Source organism: Nannobrachium achirus (assembly GCF_963921795.1).
Source record: "Nannobrachium achirus genome assembly, chromosome: 13".
Taxonomy (NCBI): Eukaryota; Metazoa; Chordata; class Actinopteri; order Myctophiformes; family Myctophidae; genus Nannobrachium; species Nannobrachium achirus.
Genome location: NC_137833.1, coordinates 65905361 through 65928804, shown reverse-complemented (window position 1 = coordinate 65928804; position 23444 = coordinate 65905361).

Sequence of the window (23444 nt, the reverse complement as noted above, 5' to 3'; positions counted from 1 at the left end):
TAGGAAGTCCAGGAAGCTTTGCTTTTCTGCAGTGCACAAGTTAGGAGTATCTGTAACTCCAGAAGAAAAAGAGATAGAGAATTCAAACTCTGCTTAGAGGATAATGTAGACCATTTTGGCCTAGCTAGGAAGTCCAGGAAACTTTGCTTTTCTGCAGTGCACAAAAGTCACTTTCAGAGTTAGGAGTATGTGTAACTCCAGAAGAAAAAGAGATAGAGAATTCAAACTCTGCTTAGAGGATAATTTAGACAATTTTGGCCTAGCTAGGAAGTCCAGGAAGCTTTGCTTTTCTGCAGTGCACAAGTTAGGAGTATCTGTAACTCCAGAAGAAAAAGAGATAGAGAATTCAAACTCTGCTTAGAGGATAATGTAGACCATTTTGGCCTAGCTAGGAAGTCCAGGAAACTTTGCTTTTCTGCAGTGCACAAAAGTCACTTTCAGAGTTAGGAGTATGTGTAACTCCAGAAGAAAAAGAGATAGGGAATTCAAACTACGCTTAGAGGATAATTTAGACCATTTTGGCCTAGCTAGGAAGTCCAGGAAGCTTTGCTTTTCTGCAGTGCACAAGTTAGGTGTATGTGTAACTCCAGAAGAAAAAGAGATAGAGAATTCAAACTCTGCTTAGAGGATAATTTAGACAATTTTGGCCTAGCTAGGAAGTCCAGGGAGCTTTGCTTTTCTGCAGTGCACAAGTTAGGAGTATCTGTAACTCCAGAAGAAAAAGAGATAGAGAATTCAAACTCTGCTTAGAGGATAATGTAGACCATTTTGGCCTAGCTAGGAAGTCCAGGAAGCTTTGCTTTTCTGCAGTGCACAAGTTAGGAGTATCTGTAACTCCAGAAGAAAAAGAGATAGAGAATTCAAACTCTGCTTAGAGGATAATGTAGACCATTTTGGCCTAGCTAGGAAGTCCAGGAAACTTTGCTTTTCTGCAGTGCACAAAAGTCACTTTCAGAGTTAGGAGTATGTGTAACTCCAGAAGAAAAAGAGATAGAGAATTCAAACTCTGCTTAGAGGATAATTTAGACAATTTTGGCCTAGCTAGGAAGTCCAGGAAGCTTTGCTTTTCTGCAGTGCACAAGTTAGGAGTATCTGTAACTCCAGAAGAAAAAGAGATAGAGAATTCAAACTCTGCTTAGAGGATAATGTAGACCATTTTGGCCTAGCTAGGAAGTCCAGGAAACTTTGCTTTTCTGCAGTGCACAAAAGTCACTTTCAGAGTTAGGAGTATGTGTAACTCCAGAAGAAAAAGAGATAGAGAATTCAAACTCTGCTTAGAGGATAATTTAGACAATTTTGGCCTAGCTAGGAAGTCCAGGAAGCTTTGCTTTTCTGCAGTGCACAAGTTAGGAGTATCTGTAACTCCAGAAGAAAAAGAGATAGAGAATTCAAACTCTGCTTAGAGGATAATGTAGACCATTTTGGCCTAGCTAGGAAGTCCAGGAAACTTTGCTTTTCTGCAGTGCACAAAAGTCACTTTCAGAGTTAGGAGTATGTGTAACTCCAGAAGAAAAAGAGATAGAGAATTCAAACTCTGCTTAGAGGATAATTTAGACAATTTTGGCCTAGCTAGGAAGTCCAGGAAGCTTTGCTTTTCTGCAGTGCACAAGTTAGGAGTATCTGTAACTCCAGAAGAAAAAGAGATAGAGAATTCAAACTACGCACAGAGGATAATTTAGACCATTTTGGCCCAGCTAGGAAGTCATTGAGCTTTGCTTTTCTGCAGTGCGCAAGTTAGGAGTATGTGTAATTCCAGAAGAAAAAGAGATAGAGAATTCAAACTCTGCTTAGAGGATAATGTAGACCATTTTGGCCTAGCTAGGAAGTCCAGGAAACTTTGCTTTTCTGCAGTGCACAAAAGTCACTTTCAGAGTTAGGAGTATGTGTAACTCCAGAAGAAAAAGAGATAGAGAATTCAAACTACGCTTAGAGGATAATTTAGACCATTTTGTCCTAGCTAGGAAGTCCAGGAAGCTTTGCTTTTCTGCAGTGCACAAGTTAGGAGTATGTGTAACTCCAGAAGAAAAAGAGATAGAGAATTCAAACTCTGCTTAGAGGATAATTTAGACAATTTTGGCCTAGCTAGGAAGTCCAGGAAGCTTTGCTTTTCTGCAGTGCACAAGTTAGGAGTATCTGTAACTCCAGAAGAAAAAGAGATAGAGAATTCAAACTCTGCTTAGAGGATAATGTAGACCATTTTGGCCTAGCTAGGAAGTCCAGGAAACTTTGCTTTTCTGCAGTGCACAAGTTAGGAGTATCTGTAACTCCAGAAGAAAAAGAGATAGAGAATTCAAACTCTGCTTAGAGGATAATGTAGACCATTTTGGCCTAGCTAGGAAGTCCAGGAAACTTTGCTTTTCTGCAGTGCACAAAAGTCACTTTCAGAGTTAGGAGTATGTGTAACTCCAGAAGAAAAAGAGATAGAGAATTCAAACTACGCTTAGAGGATAATTTAGACCATTTTGGCCTAGCTAGGAAGTCCAGGAAGCTTTGCTTTTCTGCAGTGCACAAGTTAGGAGTATCTGTAACTCCAGAAGAAAAAGAGATAGAGAATTCAAACTCTGCTTAGAGGATAATGTAGACCATTTTGGCCTAGCTAGGAAGTCCAGGAAACTTTGCTTTTCTGCAGTGCACAAAAGTCACTTTCAGAGTTAGGAGTATGTGTAACTCCAGAAGAAAAAGAGATAGAGAATTCAAACTCTGCTTAGAGGATAATTTAGACAATTTTGGCCTAGCTAGGAAGTCCAGGAAGCTTTGCTTTTCTGCAGTGCACAAGTTAGGAGTATCTGTAACTCCAGAAGAAAAAGAGATAGAGAATCCAAACTCTGCTTAGAGGATAATGTAGACCATTTTGGCCTAGCTAGGAAGTCCAGGAAACTTTGCTTTTCTGCAGTGCACAAAAGTCACTTTCAGAGTTAGGAGTATGTGTAACTCCAGAAGTAAAAGAGATAGAGAATTCAAACTCTGCTTAGAGGATAATTTAGACAATTTTGGCCTAGCTAGGAAGTCCAGGAAGCTTTGCTTTTCTGCAGTGCACAAGTTAGGAGTATCTGTAACTCCAGAAGAAAAAGAGATAGAGAATTCAAACTCTGCTTAGAGGATAATGTAGACCATTTTGGCCTAGCTAGGAAGTCCAGGAAACTTTGCTTTTCTGCAGTGCACAAAAGTCACTTTCAGAGTTAGGAGTATGTGTAACTCCAGAAGAAAAAGAGATAGAGAATTCAAACTCTGCTTAGAGGATAATTTAGACAATTTTGGCCTAGCTAGGAAGTCCAGGAAGCTTTGCTTTTCTGCAGTGCACAAGTTAGGAGTATCTGTAACTCCAGAAGAAAAAGAGATAGAGAATTCAAACTCTGCTTAGAGGATAATTTAGACAATTTTGGCCTAGCTAGGAAGTCCAGGAAGCTTTGCTTTTCTGCAGTGCACAAGTTAGGAGTATCTGTAACTCCAGAAGAAAAAGAGATAGAGAATTCAAACTCTGCTTAGAGGATAATGTAGACCATTTTGGCCTAGCTAGGAAGTCCAGGAAACTTTGCTTTTCTGCAGTGCACAAAAGTCACTTTCAGAGTTAGGAGTATGTGTAACTCCAGAAGAAAAAGAGATAGAGAATTCAAACTCTGCTTAGAGGATAATTTAGACAATTTTGGCCTAGCTAGGAAGTCCAGGAAGCTTTGCTTTTCTGCAGTGCACAAGTTAGGAGTATCTGTAACTCCAGAAGAAAAAGAGATAGAGAATTCAAACTCTGCTTAGAGGATAATGTAGACCATTTTGGCCTAGCTAGGAAGTCCAGGAAACTTTGCTTTTCTGCAGTGCACAAAAGTCACTTTCAGAGTTAGGAGTATGTGTAACTCCAGAAGAAAAAGAGATAGAGAATTCAAACTCTGCTTAGAGGATAATTTAGACAATTTTGGCCTAGCTAGGAAGTCCAGGAAGCTTTGCTTTTCTGCAGTGCACAAGTTAGGAGTATCTGTAACTCCAGAAGAAAAAGAGATAGAGAATTCAAACTACGCACAGAGGATAATTTAGACCATTTTGGCCCAGCTAGGAAGTCATTGAGCTTTGCTTTTCTGCAGTGCGCAAGTTAGGAGTATGTGTAATTCCAGAAGAAAAAGAGATAGAGAATTCAAACTCTGCTTAGAGGATAATGTAGACCATTTTGGCCTAGCTAGGAAGTCCAGGAAACTTTGCTTTTCTGCAGTGCACAAAAGTCACTTTCAGAGTTAGGAGTATGTGTAACTCCAGAAGAAAAAGAGATAGAGAATTCAAACTACGCTTAGAGGATAATTTAGACCATTTTGTCCTAGCTAGGAAGTCCAGGAAGCTTTGCTTTTCTGCAGTGCACAAGTTAGGAGTATGTGTAACTCCAGAAGAAAAAGAGATAGAGAATTCAAACTCTGCTTAGAGGATAATTTAGACAATTTTGGCCTAGCTAGGAAGTCCAGGAAGCTTTGCTTTTCTGCAGTGCACAAGTTAGGAGTATCTGTAACTCCAGAAGAAAAAGAGATAGAGAATTCAAACTCTGCTTAGAGGATAATGTAGACCATTTTGGCCTAGCTAGGAAGTCCAGGAAACTTTGCTTTTCTGCAGTGCACAAGTTAGGAGTATCTGTAACTCCAGAAGAAAAAGAGATAGAGAATTCAAACTCTGCTTAGAGGATAATGTAGACCATTTTGGCCTAGCTAGGAAGTCCAGGAAACTTTGCTTTTCTGCAGTGCACAAAAGTCACTTTCAGAGTTAGGAGTATGTGTAACTCCAGAAGAAAAAGAGATAGAGAATTCAAACTACGCTTAGAGGATAATTTAGACCATTTTGGCCTAGCTAGGAAGTCCAGGAAGCTTTGCTTTTCTGCAGTGCACAAGTTAGGAGTATCTGTAACTCCAGAAGAAAAAGAGATAGAGAATTCAAACTCTGCTTAGAGGATAATGTAGACCATTTTGGCCTAGCTAGGAAGTCCAGGAAACTTTGCTTTTCTGCAGTGCACAAAAGTCACTTTCAGAGTTAGGAGTATGTGTAACTCCAGAAGAAAAAGAGATAGAGAATTCAAACTCTGCTTAGAGGATAATTTAGACAATTTTGGCCTAGCTAGGAAGTCCAGGAAGCTTTGCTTTTCTGCAGTGCACAAGTTAGGAGTATCTGTAACTCCAGAAGAAAAAGAGATAGAGAATCCAAACTCTGCTTAGAGGATAATGTAGACCATTTTGGCCTAGCTAGGAAGTCCAGGAAACTTTGCTTTTCTGCAGTGCACAAAAGTCACTTTCAGAGTTAGGAGTATGTGTAACTCCAGAAGTAAAAGAGATAGAGAATTCAAACTCTGCTTAGAGGATAATTTAGACAATTTTGGCCTAGCTAGGAAGTCCAGGAAGCTTTGCTTTTCTGCAGTGCACAAGTTAGGAGTATCTGTAACTCCAGAAGAAAAAGAGATAGAGAATTCAAACTCTGCTTAGAGGATAATGTAGACCATTTTGGCCTAGCTAGGAAGTCCAGGAAACTTTGCTTTTCTGCAGTGCACAAAAGTCACTTTCAGAGTTAGGAGTATGTGTAACTCCAGAAGAAAAAGAGATAGAGAATTCAAACTCTGCTTAGAGGATAATTTAGACAATTTTGGCCTAGCTAGGAAGTCCAGGAAGCTTTGCTTTTCTGCAGTGCACAAGTTAGGAGTATCTGTAACTCCAGAAGAAAAAGAGATAGAGAATTCAAACTCTGCTTAGAGGATAATGTAGACCATTTTGGCCTAGCTAGGAAGTCCAGGAAACTTTGCTTTTCTGCAGTGCACAAAAGTCACTTTCAGAGTTAGGAGTATGTGTAACTCCAGAAGAAAAAGAGATAGAGAATTCAAACTCTGCTTAGAGGATAATTTAGACCATTTTTGCCTAGCTAGGAAGTCCAGGAAGCTTTGCTTTTCTGCAGTGCACAAGTTAGGAGTATCTGTAACTCCAGAAGAAAAAGAGATAGAGAATTCAAACTCTGCTTAGAGGATAATGTAGACCATTTTGGCCTAGCTAGGAAGTCCAGGAAGCTTTGCTTTTCTGCAGTGCACAAGTTAGGAGTATGTGTAACTCCAGAAGAAAAAGAGATAGAGAATTCAAACTACGCACAGAGGATAATTTAGACCATTTTGGCCCAGCTAGGAAGTCATTGAGCTTTGCTTTTCTGCAGTGCGCAAGTTAGGAGTATGTGTAATTCCAGAAGAAAAAGAGATAGAGTATTCAAACTCTGCTTAGAGGATAATTTAGACCATTTTGGCCTAGCTAGGATGTCCAGGAAACTTTGCTTTTCTGCAGTGCACAAAAGTCACTTTCAGAGTTAGGAGTATGTGTAACTCCAGAAGAAAAAGAGATAGAGAATTCAAACTCTGCTTAGAGGATAATTTAGACAATTTTGGCCTAGCTAGGAAGTCCAGGAAGCTTTGCTTTTCTGCAGTGCACAAGTTAGGAGTATCTGTAACTCCAGAAGAAAAAGAGATAGAGAATTCAAACTCTGCTTAGAGGATAATGTAGACCATTTTGGCCTAGCTAGGAAGTCCAGGAAACTTTGCTTTTCTGCAGTGCACAAAAGTCACTTTCAGAGTTAGGAGTATGTGTAACTCCAGAAGAAAAAGAGATAGAGAATTCAAACTACGCTTAGAGGATAATTTAGACCATTTTGGCCTAGCTAGGAAGTCCAGGAAGCTTTGCTTTTCTGCAGTGCACAAGTTAGGAGTATGTGTAACTCCAGAAGAAAAAGAGATAGAGAATTCAAACTCTGCTTAGAGGATAATTTAGACAATTTTGGCCTAGCTAGGAAGTCCAGGAAGCTTTGCTTTTCTGCAGTGCACAAGTTAGGAGTATCTGTAACTCCAGAAGAAAAAGAGATAGAGAATTCAAACTCTGCTTAGAGGATAATGTAGACCATTTTGGCCTAGCTAGGAAGTCCAGGAAGCTTTGCTTTTCTGCAGTGCACAAGTTAGGAGTATCTGTAACTCCAGAAGAAAAAGAGATAGAGAATTCAAACTCTGCTTAGAGGATAATGTAGACCATTTTGGCCTAGCTAGGAAGTCCAGGAAACTTTGCTTTTCTGCAGTGCACAAAAGTCACTTTCAGAGTTAGGAGTATGTGTAACTCCAGAAGAAAAAGAGATAGAGAATTCAAACTACGCTTAGAGGATAATTTAGACCATTTTGGCCTAGCTAGGAAGTCCAGGAAGCTTTGCTTTTCTGCAGTGCACAAGTTAGGAGTATGTGTAACTCCAGAAGAAAAAGAGATAGAGAATTCAAACTCTGCTTAGAGGATAATTTAGACAATTTTGGCCTAGCTAGGAAGTCCAGGAAGCTTTGCTTTTCTGCAGTGCACAAGTTAGGAGTATCTGTAACTCCAGAAGAAAAAGAGATAGAGAATTCAAACTCTGCTTAGAGGATAATGTAGACCATTTTGGCCTAGCTAGGAAGTCCAGGAAACTTTGCTTTTCTGCAGTGCACAAAAGTCACTTTCAGAGTTAGGAGTATGTGTAACTCCAGAAGAAAAAGAGATAGGGAATTCAAACTACGCTTAGAGGATAATTTAGACCATTTTGGCCTAGCTAGGAAGTCCAGGAAGCTTTGCTTTTCTGCAGTGCACAAGTTAGGAGTATGTGTAACTCCAGAAGAAAAAGAGATAGAGAATTCAAACTCTGCTTAGAGGATAATTTAGACAATTTTGGCCTAGCTAGGAAGTCCAGGAAGCTTTGCTTTTCTGCAGTGCACAAGTTAGGAGTATCTGTAACTCCAGAAGAAAAAGAGATAGAGAATTCAAACTCTGCTTAGAGGATAATGTAGACCATTTTGGCCTAGCTAGGAAGTCCAGGAAGCTTTGCTTTTCTGCAGTGCACAAGTTAGGAGTATCTGTAACTCCAGAAGAAAAGAGATAGAGAATTCAAACTCTGCTTAGAGGATAATGTAGACCATTTTGGCCTAGCTAGGAAGTCCAGGAAACTTTGCTTTTCTGCAGTGCACAAAAGTCACTTTCAGTGTTAGGAGTATGTGTAACTCCAGAAGAAAAAGAGATAGAGAATTCAAACTCTGCTTAGAGGATAATTTAGACAATTTTGGCCTAGCTAGGAAGTCCAGGAAGCTTTGCTTTTCTGCAGTGCACAAGTTAGGAGTATCTGTAACTCCAGAAGAAAAAGAGATAGAGAATTCAAACTCTGCTTAGAGGATAATGTAGACCATTTTGGCCTAGCTAGGAAGTCCAGGAAACTTTGCTTTTCTGCAGTGCACAAAAGTCACTTTCAGAGTTAGGAGTATGTGTAACTCCAGAAGAAAAAGAGATAGAGAATTCAAACTCTGCTTAGAGGATAATTTAGACAATTTTGGCCTAGCTAGGAAGTCCAGGAAGCTTTGCAGTGCACAAGTTAGGAGTATCTGTAACTCCAGAAGAAAAAGAGATAGAGAATTCAAACTCTGCTTAGAGGATAATGTAGACCATTTTGGCCTAGCTAGGAAGTCCAGGAAACTTTGCTTTTCTGCAGTGCACAAAAGTCACTTTCAGAGTTAGGAGTATGTGTAACTCCAGAAGAAAAAGAGATAGAGAATTCAAACTCTGCTTAGAGGATAATTTAGACAATTTTGGCCTAGCTAGGAAGTCCAGGAAGCTTTGCTTTTCTGCAGTGCACAAGTTAGGAGTATCTGTAACTCCAGAAGAAAAAGAGATAGAGAATTCAAACTCTGCTTAGAGGATAATGTAGACCATTTTGGCCTAGCTAGGAAGTCCAGGAAACTTTGCTTTTCTGCAGTGCACAAAAGTCACTTTCAGAGTTAGGAGTATGTGTAACTCCAGAAGAAAAAGAGATAGAGAATTCAAACTCTGCTTAGAGGATAATTTAGACCATTTTTGCCTAGCTAGGAAGTCCAGGAAGCTTTGCTTTTCTGCAGTGCACAAGTTAGGAGTATCTGTAACTCCAGAAGAAAAAGAGATAGAGAATTCAAACTCTGCTTAGAGGATAATGTAGACCATTTTGGCCTAGCTAGGAAGTCCAGGAAGCTTTGCTTTTCTGCAGTGCACAAGTTAGGAGTATGTGTAACTCCAGAAGAAAAAGAGATAGAGAATTCAAACTACGCACAGAGGATAATTTAGACCATTTTGGCCCAGCTAGGAAGTCATTGAGCTTTGCTTTTCTGCAGTGCGCAAGTTAGGAGTATGTGTAATTCCAGAAGAAAAAGAGATAGAGAATTCAAACTCTGCTTAGAGGATAATGTAGACCATTTTGGCCTAGCTAGGAAGTCCAGGAAACTTTGCTTTTCTGCAGTGCACAAAAGTCACTTTCAGAGTTAGGAGTATGTGTAACTCCAGAAGAAAAAGAGATAGAGAATTCAAACTACGCTTAGAGGATAATTTAGACCATTTTGGCCTAGCTAGGAAGTCCAGGAAGCTTTGCTTTTCTGCAGTGCACAAGTTAGGAGTATGTGTAACTCCAGAAGAAAAGAGATAGAGAATTCAAACTCTGCTTAGAGGATAATTTAGACAATTTTGGCCTAGCTAGGAAGTCCAGGAAGCTTTGCTTTTCTGCAGTGCACAAGTTAGGAGTATCTGTAACTCCAGAAGAAAAAGAGCTAGAGAATTCAAACTCTGCTTAGAGGATAATGTAGACCATTTTGGCCTAGCTAGGAAGTCCAGGAAGCTTTGCTTTTCTGCAGTGCACAAGTTAGGAGTATCTGTAACTCCAGAAGAAAAAGAGATAGAGAATTCAAACTCTGATTAGAGGATAATGTAGACCATTTTGGCCTAGCTAGGAAGTCCAGGAAACTTTGCTTTTCTGCAGTGCACAAAAGTCACTTTCAGAGTTAGGAGTATGTGTAACTCAAGAAGAAAAAGAGATAGAGAATTCAAACTACGCTTAGAGGATAATTTAGACCATTTTGGCCTAGCTAGGAAGTCCAGGAAGCTTTGCTTTTCTGCAGTGCACAAGTTAGGAGTATGTGTAACTCCAGAAGAAAAAGAGATAGAGAATTCAAACTCTGCTTAGAGGATAATTTAGACAATTTTGGCCTAGCTAGGAAGTCCAGGAAGCTTTGCTTTTCTGCAGTGCACAAGTTAGGAGTATCTGTAACTCCAGAAGAAAAAGAGATAGAAAATTCAAACTCTGCTTAGAGGATAATGTAGACCATTTTGGCCTAGCTAGGAAGTCCAGGAAACTTTGCTTTTCTGCAGTGCACAAAAGTCACTTTCAGAGTTAGGAGTATGTGTAACTCCAGAAGAAAAAGAGATAGGGAATTCAAACTACGCTTAGAGGATAATTTAGACCATTTTGGCCTAGCTAGGAAGTCCAGGAAGCTTTGCTTTTCTGCAGTGCACAAGTTAGGAGTATGTGTAACTCCAGAAGAAAAAGAGATAGAGAATTCAAACTCTGCTTAGAGGATAATTTAGACAATTTTGGCCTAGCTAGGAAGTCCAGGAAGCTTTGCTTTTCTGCAGTGCACAAGTTAGGAGTATCTGTAACTCCAGAAGAAAAAGAGATAGAGAATTCAAACTCTGCTTAGAGGATAATGTAGACCATTTTGGCCTAGCTAGGAAGTCCAGGAAGCTTTGCTTTTCTGCAGTGCACAAGTTAGGAGTATCTGTAACTCCAGAAGAAAAAGAGATAGAGAATTCAAACTCTGCTTAGAGGATAATGTAGACCATTTTGGCCTAGCTAGGAAGTCCAGGAAACTTTGCTTTTCTGCAGTGCACAAAAGTCACTTTCAGAGTTAGGAGTATGTGTAACTCCAGAAGAAAAAGAGATAGAGAATTCAAACTCTGCTTAGAGGATAATTTAGACAATTTTGGCCTAGCTAGGAAGTCCAGGAAGCTTTGCTTTTCTGCAGTGCACAAGTTAGGAGTATCTGTAACTCCAGAAGAAAAAGAGATAGAGAATTCAAACTCTGCTTAGAGGATAATGTAGACCATTTTGGCCTAGCTAGGAAGTCCAGGAAACTTTGCTTTTCTGCAGTGCACAAAAGTCACTTTCAGAGTTAGGAGTATGTGTAACTCCAGAAGAAAAAGAGATAGAGAATTCAAACTCTGCTTAGAGGATAATTTAGACAATTTTGGCCTAGCTAGGAAGTCCAGGAAGCTTTGCTTTTCTGCAGTGCACAAGTTAGGAGTATCTGTAACTCCAGAAGAAAAAGAGATAGAGAATTCAAACTCTGCTTAGAGGATAATGTAGACCATTTTGGCCTAGCTAGGAAGTCCAGGAAACTTTGCTTTTCTGCAGTGCACAAAAGTCACTTTCAGAGTTAGGAGTATGTGTAACTCCAGAAGAAAAAGAGATAGAGAATTCAAACTCTGCTTAGAGGATAATTTAGACAATTTTGGCCTAGCTAGGAAGTCCAGGAAGCTTTGCTTTTCTGCAGTGCACAAGTTAGGAGTATGTGTAACTCCAGAAGAAAAAGAGATAGAGAATTCAAACTCTGCTTAGAGGATAATTTAGACAATTTTGGCCTAGCTAGGAAGTCCAGGAAGCTTTGCTTTTCTGCAGTGCACAAGTTAGGAGTATCTGTAACTCCAGAAGAAAAAGAGATAGAGAATTCAAACTCTGCTTAGAGGATAATGTAGACCATTTTGGCCTAGCTAGGAAGTCCAGGAAACTTTGCTTTTCTGCAGTGCACAAAAGTCACTTTCAGAGTTAGGAGTATGTGTAACTCCAGAAGAAAAAGAGATAGAGAATTCAAACTCTGCTTAGAGGATAATTTAGACAATTTTGGCCTAGCTAGGAAGTCCAGGAAGCTTTGCTTTTCTGCAGTGCACAAGTTAGGAGTATCTGTAACTCCAGAAGAAAAAGAGATAGAGAATTCAAACTCTGCTTAGAGGATAATGTAGACCATTTTGGCCTAGCTAGGAAGTCCAGGAAACTTTGCTTTTCTGCAGTGCACAAAAGTCACTTTCAGAGTTAGGAGTATGTGTAACTCCAGAAGAAAAAGAGATAGAGAATTCAAACTCTGCTTAGAGGATAATTTAGACAATTTTGGCCTAGCTAGGAAGTCCAGGAAGCTTTGCTTTTCTGCAGTGCACAAGTTAGGAGTATGTGTAACTCCAGAAGAAAAAGAGATAGAGAATTCAAACTCTGCTTAGAGGATAATTTAGACAATTTTGGCCTAGCTAGGAAGTCCAGGAAGCTTTGCTTTTCTGCAGTGCACAAGTTAGGAGTATCTGTAACTCCAGAAGAAAAAGAGATAGAGAATTCAAACTCTGCTTAGAGGATAATGTAGACCATTTTGGCCTAGCTAGGAAGTCCAGGAAACTTTGCTTTTCTGCAGTGCACAAAAGTCACTTTCAGAGTTAGGAGTATGTGTAACTCCAGAAGAAAAAGAGATAGGGAATTCAAACTACGCTTAGAGGATAATTTAGACCATTTTGGCCTAGCTAGGAAGTCCAGGAAGCTTTGCTTTTCTGCAGTGCACAAGTTAGGAGTATGTGTAACTCCAGAAGAAAAAGAGATAGAGAATTCAAACTCTGCTTAGAGGATAATTTAGACAATTTTGGCCTAGCTAGGAAGTCCAGGAAGCTTTGCTTTTCTGCAGTGCACAAGTTAGGAGTATCTGTAACTCCAGAAGAAAAAGAGATAGAGAATTCAAACTCTGCTTAGAGGATAATGTAGACCATTTTGGCCTAGCTAGGAAGTCCAGGAAGCTTTGCTTTTCTGCAGTGCACAAGTTAGGAGTATCTGTAACTCCAGAAGAAAAAGAGATAGAGAATTCAAACTCTGCTTAGAGGATAATGTAGACCATTTTGGCCTAGCTAGGAAGTCCAGGAAACTTTGCTTTTCTGCAGTGCACAAAAGTCACTTTCAGAGTTAGGAGTATGTGTAACTCCAGAAGAAAAAGAGATAGAGAATTCAAACTCTGCTTAGAGGATAATTTAGACAATTTTGGCCTAGCTAGGAAGTCCAGGAAGCTTTGCTTTTCTGCAGTGCACAAGTTAGGAGTATCTGTAACTCCAGAAGAAAAAGAGATAGAGAATTCAAACTCTGCTTAGAGGATAATGTAGACCATTTTGGCCTAGCTAGGAAGTCCAGGAAACTTTGCTTTTCTGCAGTGCACAAAAGTCACTTTCAGAGTTAGGAGTATGTGTAACTCCAGAAGAAAAAGAGATAGGGAATTCAAACTACGCTTAGAGGATAATTTAGACCATTTTGGCCTAGCTAGGAAGTCCAGGAAGCTTTGCTTTTCTGCAGTGCACAAGTTAGGTGTATGTGTAACTCCAGAAGAAAAAGAGATAGAGAATTCAAACTCTGCTTAGAGGATAATTTAGACAATTTTGGCCTAGCTAGGAAGTCCAGGGAGCTTTGCTTTTCTGCAGTGCACAAGTTAGGAGTATCTGTAACTCCAGAAGAAAAAGAGATAGAGAATTCAAACTCTGCTTAGAGGATAATGTAGACCATTTTGGCCTAGCTAGGAAGTCCAGGAAGCTTTGCTTTTCTGCAGTGCACAAGTTAGGAGTATCTGTAACTCCAGAAGAAAAAGAGATAGAGAATTCAAACTCTGCTTAGAGGATAATGTAGACCATTTTGGCCTAGCTAGGAAGTCCAGGAAACTTTGCTTTTCTGCAGTGCACAAAAGTCACTTTCAGAGTTAGGAGTATGTGTAACTCCAGAAGAAAAAGAGATAGAGAATTCAAACTCTGCTTAGAGGATAATTTAGACAATTTTGGCCTAGCTAGGAAGTCCAGGAAGCTTTGCTTTTCTGCAGTGCACAAGTTAGGAGTATCTGTAACTCCAGAAGAAAAAGAGATAGAGAATTCAAACTCTGCTTAGAGGATAATGTAGACCATTTTGGCCTAGCTAGGAAGTCCAGGAAACTTTGCTTTTCTGCAGTGCACAAAAGTCACTTTCAGAGTTAGGAGTATGTGTAACTCCAGAAGAAAAAGAGATAGAGAATTCAAACTCTGCTTAGAGGATAATTTAGACAATTTTGGCCTAGCTAGGAAGTCCAGGAAGCTTTGCTTTTCTGCAGTGCACAAGTTAGGAGTATCTGTAACTCCAGAAGAAAAAGAGATAGAGAATTCAAACTCTGCTTAGAGGATAATGTAGACCATTTTGGCCTAGCTAGGAAGTCCAGGAAACTTTGCTTTTCTGCAGTGCACAAAAGTCACTTTCAGAGTTAGGAGTATGTGTAACTCCAGAAGAAAAAGAGATAGAGAATTCAAACTCTGCTTAGAGGATAATTTAGACAATTTTGGCCTAGCTAGGAAGTCCAGGAAGCTTTGCTTTTCTGCAGTGCACAAGTTAGGAGTATCTGTAACTCCAGAAGAAAAAGAGATAGAGAATTCAAACTACGCACAGAGGATAATTTAGACCATTTTGGCCCAGCTAGGAAGTCATTGAGCTTTGCTTTTCTGCAGTGCGCAAGTTAGGAGTATGTGTAATTCCAGAAGAAAAAGAGATAGAGAATTCAAACTCTGCTTAGAGGATAATGTAGACCATTTTGGCCTAGCTAGGAAGTCCAGGAAACTTTGCTTTTCTGCAGTGCACAAAAGTCACTTTCAGAGTTAGGAGTATGTGTAACTCCAGAAGAAAAAGAGATAGAGAATTCAAACTACGCTTAGAGGATAATTTAGACCATTTTGGCCTAGCTAGGAAGTCCAGGAAGCTTTGCTTTTCTGCAGTGCACAAGTTAGGAGTATGTGTAACTCCAGAAGAAAAAGAGATAGAGAATTCAAACTCTGCTTAGAGGATAATTTAGACAATTTTGGCCTAGCTAGGAAGTCCAGGAAGCTTTGCTTTTCTGCAGTGCACAAGTTAGGAGTATCTGTAACTCCAGAAGAAAAAGAGATAGAGAATTCAAACTCTGCTTAGAGGATAATGTAGACCATTTTGGCCTAGCTAGGAAGTCCAGGAAACTTTGCTTTTCTGCAGTGCACAAGTTAGGAGTATCTGTAACTCCAGAAGAAAAAGAGATAGAGAATTCAAACTCTGCTTAGAGGATAATGTAGACCATTTTGGCCTAGCTAGGAAGTCCAGGAAACTTTGCTTTTCTGCAGTGCACAAAAGTCACTTTCAGAGTTAGGAGTATGTGTAACTCCAGAAGAAAAAGAGATAGAGAATTCAAACTACGCTTAGAGGATAATTTAGACCATTTTGGCCTAGCTAGGAAGTCCAGGAAGCTTTGCTTTTCTGCAGTGCACAAGTTAGGAGTATCTGTAACTCCAGAAGAAAAAGAGATAGAGAATTCAAACTCTGCTTAGAGGATAATGTAGACCATTTTGGCCTAGCTAGGAAGTCCAGGAAACTTTGCTTTTCTGCAGTGCACAAAAGTCACTTTCAGAGTTAGGAGTATGTGTAACTCCAGAAGAAAAAGAGATAGAGAATTCAAACTCTGCTTAGAGGATAATTTAGACAATTTTGGCCTAGCTAGGAAGTCCAGGAAGCTTTGCTTTTCTGCAGTGCACAAGTTAGGAGTATCTGTAACTCCAGAAGAAAAAGAGATAGAGAATCCAAACTCTGCTTAGAGGATAATGTAGACCATTTTGGCCTAGCTAGGAAGTCCAGGAAACTTTGCTTTTCTGCAGTGCACAAAAGTCACTTTCAGAGTTAGGAGTATGTGTAACTCCAGAAGTAAAAGAGATAGAGAATTCAAACTCTGCTTAGAGGATAATTTAGACAATTTTGGCCTAGCTAGGAAGTCCAGGAAGCTTTGCTTTTCTGCAGTGCACAAGTTAGGAGTATCTGTAACTCCAGAAGAAAAAGAGATAGAGAATTCAAACTCTGCTTAGAGGATAATGTAGACCATTTTGGCCTAGCTAGGAAGTCCAGGAAACTTTGCTTTTCTGCAGTGCACAAAAGTCACTTTCAGAGTTAGGAGTATGTGTAACTCCAGAAGAAAAAGAGATAGAGAATTCAAACTCTGCTTAGAGGATAATTTAGACAATTTTGGCCTAGCTAGGAAGTCCAGGAAGCTTTGCTTTTCTGCAGTGCACAAGTTAGGAGTATCTGTAACTCCAGAAGAAAAAGAGATAGAGAATTCAAACTCTGCTTAGAGGATAATGTAGACCATTTTGGCCTAGCTAGGAAGTCCAGGAAACTTTGCTTTTCTGCAGTGCACAAAAGTCACTTTCAGAGTTAGGAGTATGTGTAACTCCAGAAGAAAAAGAGATAGAGAATTCAAACTCTGCTTAGAGGATAATTTAGACCATTTTTGCCTAGCTAGGAAGTCCAGGAAGCTTTGCTTTTCTGCAGTGCACAAGTTAGGAGTATCTGTAACTCCAGAAGAAAAAGAGATAGAGAATTCAAACTCTGCTTAGAGGATAATGTAGACCATTTTGGCCTAGCTAGGAAGTCCAGGAAGCTTTGCTTTTCTGCAGTGCACAAGTTAGGAGTATGTGTAACTCCAGAAGAAAAAGAGATAGAGAATTCAAACTACGCACAGAGGATAATTTAGACCATTTTGGCCCAGCTAGGAAGTCATTGAGCTTTGCTTTTCTGCAGTGCGCAAGTTAGGAGTATGTGTAATTCCAGAAGAAAAAGAGATAGAGTATTCAAACTCTGCTTAGAGGATAATTTAGACCATTTTGGCCTAGCTAGGATGTCCAGGAAACTTTGCTTTTCTGCAGTGCACAAAAGTCACTTTCAGAGTTAGGAGTATGTGTAACTCCAGAAGAAAAAGAGATAGAGAATTCAAACTCTGCTTAGAGGATAATTTAGACCATTTTTGCCTAGCTAGGAAGTCCAGGAAGCTTTGCTTTTCTGCAGTACACAAGTTAGGAGTATCTGTAACTCCAGAAGAAAAAGAGATAGAGAATTCAAACTCTGCTTAGAGGATAATGTAGACCATTTTGGCCTAGCTAGGAAGTCCAGGAAGCTTTGCTTTTCTGCAGTGCACAAGTTAGGAGTATGTGTAACTCTAGAAGGAAAAGAGATAGAGAATTCAAACTACGCACAGAGGATAATTTAGACCATTTTGGCCTAGCTAGGATGTCCAGGAAACTTTGCTTTTCTGCAGTGCACAAAAGTCACTTTCAGAGTTAGGAGTATGTGTAACTCAAGAAGAAAAAGAGATAGAGAATTCAAACTCTGCTTTGAGGATAATTTAGACCATTTTGGCCTAGCTAGGAAGTCCAGGAAGCTTTGCTTTTCTGCAGTGCACAAGTTAGGAGTATGTGTAACTCCAGAAGAAAAAGAGATAGAGAATTCAAACTCTGCTTAGAGGATAATTTAGACAATTTTGGCCTAGCTAGGAAGTCCAGGAAGCTTTGCTTTTCTGCAGTGCACAAGTTAGGAGTATCTGTAACTCCAGAAGAAAAAGAGATAGAGAATTCAAACTCTGCTTAGAGGATAATGTAGACCATTTTGGCCTAGCTAGGAAGTACAGGAAACTTTGCTTTTCTGCAGTGCACAAAAGTCACTTTCAGAGTTAGGAGTATGTGTAACTCCAGAAGAAAAAGAGATAGAGAATTCAAACTACGCTTAGAGGATAATTTAGACCATTTTGGCCTAGCTAGGAAGTCCAGGAAGCTTTGCTTTTCTGCAGTGCACAAGTTAGGAGTATGTGTAACTCCAGAAGAAAAAGAGATAGAGAATTCAAACTCTGCTTAGAGGATAATGTAGACCATTTTGGCCTAGCTAGGAAGTCCAGGAAACTTTGCTTTTCTGCAGTGCACAAAAGTCACTTTCAGAGTTAGGAGTATGTGTAACTCCAGAAGAAAAAGAGATAGAGAATTCAAACTCTGCTTTGAGGATAATTTAGACCATTTTGGCCTAGCTAGGAAGTCCAGGAAGCTTTGCTTTTCTGCAGTGCACAAGTTAGGAGTATGTGTAACTCCAGAAGAAAAAGAGATAGAGAATTCAAACTCTGCTTAGAGGATAATTTAGACAATTTTGGCCTAGCTAGGAAGTCCAGGAAGCTTTGCTTTTCTGCAGTGCACAAGTTAGGAGTATCTGTAACTCCAGAAGAAAAGAGATAGAGAATTCAAACTCTGCTTAGAGGATAATGTAGACCATTTTGGCCTAGCTAGGAAGTACAGGAAACTTTGCTTTTCTGCAGTGCACAAAAGTCACTTTCAGAGTTAGGAGTATGTGTAACTCCAGAAGGAAAAGAGATAGAGAATTCAAACTACGCTTAGAGGATAATTTAGACCATTTTGGCCTAGCTAGGAAGTCCAGGAAGCTTTGCTTTTCTGCAGTGCACAAGTTAGGAGTATGTGTAACTCCAGAAGAAAAAGAGATAGAGAATTCAAACTCTGCTTAGAGGATAATGTAGACCATTTTGGCCTAGCTAGGAAGTCCAGGAAACTTTGCTTTTCTGCAGTGCACAAAAGTCACTTTCAGAGTTAGGAGTATGTGTAACTCCAGAAGAAAAAGAGATAGAGAATTCAAACTCTGCTTAGAGGATAATTTAGACCATTTTTGCCTAGCTAGGAAGTCCAGGAAGCTTTGCTTTTCTGCAGTGCACAAGTTAGGAGTATCTGTAACTCCAGAAGAAAAAGAGATAGAGAATTCAAACTCTGCTTAGAGGATAATGTAGACCATTTTGGCCTAGCTAGGAAGTCCAGGAAGCTTTGCTTTTCTGCAGTGCACAAGTTAGGAGTATGTGTAACTCCAGAAGAAAAAGAGATAGAGAATTCAAACTACGCACAGAGGATAATTTAGACCATTTTGGCCCAGCTAGGAAGTCATTGAGCTTTGCTTTTCTGTAGTGCGCAAGTTAGGAGTATGTGTAATTCCAGAAGAAAAAGAGATAGAGTATTCAAACTCTGCTTAGAGGATAATTTAGACCATTTTGGCCTAGCTAGGATGTCCAGGAAACTTTGCTTTTCTGCAGTGCACAAAAGTCACTTTCAGAGTTAGGAGTATGTGTAACTCCAGAAGAAAAAGAGATAGAGAATTCAAACTCTGCTTAGAGGATAATTTAGACCATTTTTGCCTAGCTAGGAAGTCCAGGAAGCTTTGCTTTTCTGCAGTGCACAAGTTAGGAGTATCTGTAACTCCAGAAGAAAAAGAGATAGAGAATTCAAACTCTGCTTAGAGGATAATGTAGACCATTTTGGCCTAGCTAGGAAGTCCAGGAAGCTTTGCTTTTCTGCAGTGCACAAGTTAGGAGTATGTGTAACTCCAGAAGGAAAAGAGATAGAGAATTCAAACTACGCACAGAGGATAATTTAGACCATTTTGGCCTAGCTAGGATGTCCAGGAAACTTTGCTTTTCTGCAGTGCACAAAAGTCACTTTCAGAGTTAGGAGTATGTGTAACTCCAGAAGAAAAAGAGATAAAGAATTCAAACTCTGCTTAGAGGATAATTTTGACCATTTTGGCCTAGCTAGGAAGTCCAGGAAACTTTGCTTTTTTGCAGTGCACAAAAGTCACTTTCAGAGTTAGGAGTATGTGTAACTCAAGAAGAAAAAGAGATAGAGAATTCAAACTTTGCTTAGAGGATAATTTAGACCATTTTGGCCCAGCTAGGAAGTCAGGGAGCTTTGCTTTTCTGCAGTGCACAAAAGTCACTTTCAGAGTTAGGAGTATGTGTAACTCAAGAAGAAAAAGAGATAGAGAATTCAAACTACGCATAGAGGATAATTTAAACCATTTTGGCCCAGCTAGGAAGTCCAGGAAGCTTTGCTTTTCTGCAGTGCACAAAAGTCAATTTCAGAGTTAGGAGTATGTGTAACTCCAGAAGAAAAAGAGATAGAGAATTCAAACTCTGCTTTGAGGATAATTTAGACCATTTTGGCCTAGCTAGGAAGTCCAGGAAGCTTTGCTTTTCTGCAGTGCACAAGTTAGGAGTATGTGTAACTCCAGAAGAAAAAGAGATAGAGAATTCAAACTCTGCTTAGAGGATAATTTAGACAATTTTGGCCTAGCTAGGAAGTCCAGGAAGCTTTGCTTTTCTGCAGTGCACAAGTTAGGAGTATCTGTAACTCCAGAAGAAAAAGAGATAGAGAATTCAAACTCTGCTTAGAGGATAATGTAGACCATTTTGGCCTAGCTAGGAAGTACAGGAAACTTTGCTTTTCTGCAGTGCACAAAAGTCACTTTCAGAGTTAGGAGTATGTGTAACTCCAGAAGAAAAAGAGATAGAGAATTCAAACTACGCTTAGAGGATAATTTAGACCATTTTGGCCTAGCTAGGAAGTCCAGGAAGCTTTGCTTTTCTGCAGTGCACAAGTTAGGAGTATGTGTAACTCCAGAAGAAAAAGAGATAGAGAATTCAAACTCTGCTTAGAGGATAATGTAGACCATTTTGGCCTAGCTAGGAAGTCCAGGAAACTTTGCTTTTCTGCAGTGCACAAAAGTCACTTTCAGAGTTAGGAGTATGTGTAACTCCAGAAGAAAAAGAGATAGAGAATTCAAACTCTGCTTAGAGGATAATTTAGACCATTTTTGCCTAGCTAGGAAGTCCAGGAAGCTTTGCTTTTCTGCAGTGCACAAGTTAGGAGTATCTGTAACTCCAGAAGAAAAAGAGATAGAGAATTCAAACTCTGCTTAGAGGATAATGTAGACCATTTTGGCCTAGCTAGGAAGTCCAGGAAGCTTTGCTTTTCTGCAGTGCACAAGTTAGGAGTATGTGTAACTCCAGAAGAAAAAGAGATAGAGAATTCAAACTACGCACAGAGGATAATTTAGACCATTTTGGCCCAGCTAGGAAGTCATTGAGCTTTGCTTTTCTGCAGTGCGCAAGTTAGGAGTATGTGTAATTCCAGAAGAAAAAGAGATAGAGTATTCAAACTCTGCTTAGAGGATAATTTAGACCATTTTGGCCTAGCTAGGATGTCCAGGAAACTTTGCTTTTCTGCAGTGCACAAAAGTCACTTTCAGAGTTAGGAGTATGTGTAACTCCAGAAGAAAAAGAGATAGAGAATTCAAACTCTGCTTAGAGGATAATTTAGACCATTTTTGCCTAGCTAGGAAGTCCAGGAAGCTTTGCTTTTCTGCAGTGCACAAGTTAGGAGTATCTGTAACTCCAGAAGAAAAAGAGATAGAGAATTCAAACTCTGCTTAGAGGATAATGTAGACCATTTTGGCCTAGCTAGGAAGTCCAGGAAGCTTTGCTTTTCTGCAGTGCACAAGTTAGGAGTATGTGTAACTCCAGAAGGAAAAGAGATAGAGAATTCAAACTACGCACAGAGGATAATTTTGACCATTTTGGCCCAGCTAGGAAGTCAGGGAGCTTTGCTTTTCTGCAGTGCACAAAAGTCACTTTCAGAGTTAGGAGTATGTGTAACTCAAGAAGAAAAAGAGATAGAGAATTCAAACTACGCATAGAGGATAATTTAAACCATTTTGGCCCAGCTAGGAAGTCCAGGAAGCTTTGCTTTTCTGCAGTGCACAAAAGTCAATTTCAGAGTTAGGAGTATGTGTAACTCCAGAAGAAAAAGAGATAGAGAATTCAAACTCTGCTTTGAGGATAATTTAGACCATTTTGGCCTAGCTAGGAAGTCCAGGAAGCTTTGCTTTTCTGCAGTGCACAAGTTAGGAGTATGTGTAACTCCAGAAGAAAAAGAGATAGAGAATTCAAACTCTGCTTAGAGGATAATTTAGACAATTTTGGCCTAGCTAGGAAGTCCAGGAAGCTTTGCTTTTCTGCAGTGCACAAGTTAGGAGTATCTTTAACTCCAGAAGAAAAAGAGATAGAGAATTCAAACTCTGCTTAGAGGATAATGTAGACCATTTTGGCCTAGCTAGGAAGTACAGGAAACTTTGCTTTTCTGCAGTGCACAAAAGTCACTTTCAGAGTTAGGAGTATGTGTAACTCCAGAAGAAAAAGAGATAGAGAATTCAAACTACGCTTAGAGGATAATTTAGACCATTTTGGCCTAGCTACGAAGTCCAGGAAGCTTTGCTTTTCTGCAGTGCACAAGTTAGGAGTATGTGTAACTCCAGAAGAAAAGAGATAGAGAATTCAAACTCTGCTTAGAGGATAATGTAGACCATTTTGGCCTAGCTAGGAAGTCCAGGAAACTTTGCTTTTCTGCAGTGCACAAAAGTCACTTTCAGAGTTAGGAGTATGTGTAACTCCAGAAGAAAAAGAAATAGAGAATTCAAACTCTGCTTAGAGGATAATTTAGACCATTTTTGCCTAGCTAGGAAGTCCAGGAAGCTTTGCTTTTCTGCAGTGCACAAGTTAGGAGTATCTGTAACTCCAGAAGAAAAAGAGATAGAGAATTCAAACTCTGCTTAGAGGATAATGTAGACCATTTTGGCCTAGCTAGGAAGTCCAGGAAGCTTTGCTTTTCTGCAGTGCACAAGTTAGGAGTATGTGTAACTCCAGAAGGAAAAGAGATAGAGAATTCAAACTTTGCTTAGAGGATAATTTAGACCATTTTGGCCCAGCTAGGAAGTCATTGAGCTTTGCTTTTCTGCAGTGCGCAAGTTAGGAGTATGTGTAATTCCAGAAGAAAAAGAGATAGAGAATTCAAACTCTGCTTAGAGGATAATTTAGACCATTTTGGCCTAGCCAGGAAGTCCAGGAAACTTTGCTTTTCTGCAGTGCACAAAAGTCACTTTCAGAGTTAGGAGTATGTGTAACTCCAGAAGAAAAAGAGATAGAGAATTCAAACTTTGCTTAGAGGATAATTTAGACCATTTTTGCCTAGCTAGGAAGTCCAGGAAGCTTTGCTTTTCTGCAGTGCACAAGTTAGGAGTATGTGTAACTCCAGAAGAAAAAGAGATAGAAAATTCAAACTCTGCTTAGAGGATAATTTAGACCATTTTGGCCTAGCTCGGAAGTCCAGGAAGCTTTGCTTTTCTGCAGTGCACAAAAGTCAATTTCAGAGTTAGGAGTATGTGTAACTCCAGAAGGAAAAAAGATAGAGAATTCAAACTACGCATAGAGGATAATTTAAACCATTTTGGCCCAGCTAGGAAGTCCAGGAAGCTATGCTTTTCTGCAGTGCACAAAAGTCAATTTCAGAGTTAGGAGTATGTGTAACTCCAGAAGGAAAAGAGATAGAGAATTCAAACTACGCTTAGAGGATAATTTAGACCATTTTGGACCAGCTAGGAAGTCATCGAGCTTTGCTTTTCTGCAGTGCACAAGTTAGGAGTATGTGTAACTCCAGAAGAAAAAGAGATAGAGAATTCAAAATCTGCTTAGAGGATATTTAGACCATTTTGGCCTAGCTAGGAAGTCCAGGAAACATTGCTTTTCTGCAGTGCACAAAAGTCAATTTCAGAGTTAGGAGTATGTGTAACTCCAGAAGAAAAAGAGATAGAGAATTCAAACTCTGCTTTGAGGATAATTTAGACCATTTTGGCCTAGCTAGGAAGTCCAGGAAGCTTTGCTTTTCTGCAGTGCACAAGTTAGGAGTATCTGTAACTCCAGAAGAAAAAGAGATAGAGAATTCAAACTCTGCTTAGAGGATAATGTAGACCATTTTGGCCTAGCTAGGAAGTCCAGGAAGCTTTGCTTTTCTGCAGTGCACAAGTTAGGAGTATGTGTAACTCCAGAAGGAAAAGAGATAGAGAATTCAAACTCTGCTTAGAGGATAATTTAGACCATTTTTGCCTAGCTAGGAAGTCCAGGAAGC